Source organism: Triticum dicoccoides, chromosome 2A (genome assembly GCF_002162155.2).
Source record: "Triticum dicoccoides isolate Atlit2015 ecotype Zavitan chromosome 2A, WEW_v2.0, whole genome shotgun sequence".
Taxonomy (NCBI): Eukaryota; Viridiplantae; Streptophyta; class Magnoliopsida; order Poales; family Poaceae; genus Triticum; species Triticum dicoccoides.
Window position 1 is genome coordinate 27,092,789 of NC_041382.1, and position 1,534 is coordinate 27,094,322.

The 1,534-nt window shown below is 51.4% G+C and overlaps 1 pseudogene; it reads right to left on the reverse strand.

The window, feature by feature from the left end:
* Nucleotides 1-345: 345 nt before the first annotated feature.
* LOC119358744 overlaps nt 346-1,534 on the reverse strand; it is a 33,972-nt pseudogene continuing 32,783 nt past the window's right edge.

The window sequence follows — 1,534 nt, forward strand, 5'->3', positions numbered from 1 at the left end:
ATCTCAAATGTGTGAGTGATGGTGCCCATTATCTCAAAAAAAAAATCGTTGGTTTTGAATTCCATCAGGCTACGTTATAACTGTAGCACCAAAATCATGCGGAAATCATTAGTTAGGGACTTTTTTGCGACATTATGTTGACACATGTTATAAGCTTTTTAGCTCAACACAATTATTAGCACTTACTCCCTCTAACTGAAAATACTTGTGAGAGAAATAGATAAAAATGAATATATCTATTTAGTACTAAAATACTTCTAGATACATCCATTTCACCGATAAATATTTTCGGACGGAGGGAGTACAATTTTGTCAAACACGATTGTTTTATTTTGCGCGGTTACACTACTGGTTCAAGGGATGTGGTGGGACGCTCTGCTCGCTCCGGAAGTAGTTGCCGGCGTCCACCTTGTGCTTGATCTTTGCGAGTTTCTTAAAGTTTTCCGGGCCGAAATAACTCCCGCCCCACACCTTGGCACTTTCATAGCTCGTCACGCCGTCAACCACCTTGTTCGCGCCGATGTCGAGGTCCCGGTAATTCACGTACGCGCCCCTCGGCTTCTTGCTCACAAACGGCGCCATGACGTCATAGAGGCTCACGACCCAGTCGGGCATAACCTTGCCTCCGGTCCCTTCGCCGTTCCAGACCTCGACGTACTGGATGTTGTAGAGCATGCTGCTCCGGTACGGGAAAGGGGTGTCGTCGGCCGCGATGCGGTCCATTCTTCCGCCGTGCGGCTCAAGGACCAGCTGCCCCGTCGCGGCACCGTCGGGCCAGAGGAACATCTTCTCCAATATCTCCTTGCTGAGGGGTTTCTTGACATAGTCCGACTTGTTCTTGAAGAAGGGGCCTAGGTTCATGGACCGGTTGAGGAGGAGCTCTTCCAGCGGCTTGTTGTAGATGTCGTCGCGGAAGTATATGTATGCCATATACTGTAGCCAGCTCATCTCCTTGCAGTTGGTGTTGGGGAACGTAGTAATTTCAAAAAAATTCCTACGCACACGCAGAATCACGGTGATGTATAGCAACGAGATGGGAGAGTGTCGTCCATGTATCCTCGTAGACCGTTAAGTGGAAGCATTATGACAACGCGGTTGATGTAGTCGTACGTCTTCACGATCGACCGATCTTCAGTACCGAACATACGGCACCTCCGCATTCAGCACACGTTCAGCTCGGTGACGTCCCGCGACCTCACGATCCAGTAGAGCTCGGGGAAGAGTTTCGTCAGCACGACGACGTGGTGACGATGTTGATGTAGCTACCGCAGCAGGGCTTTTCCTAAACACCGCTATAGTATGGACGAGGTGGATTATGGTGGAGGGGGGCACCGCACACGGCTGGAGATCTCAATGATCAACTTGTGTGTCTAGAGGTGCCCTTGCCCCCTGCCCACTGGGAGTAGGACTCCCTCCTTTCCTAGTTGGAGTAGGAGAATGGCGAAGGAGGAGGGAGAGAGGAAGGAAAGGGGGGCGCCGCCCCCCTCCTTGTCCAATTCGGACTGGAGGGAGAGGGGGCGCGTGGCCTGCCCTC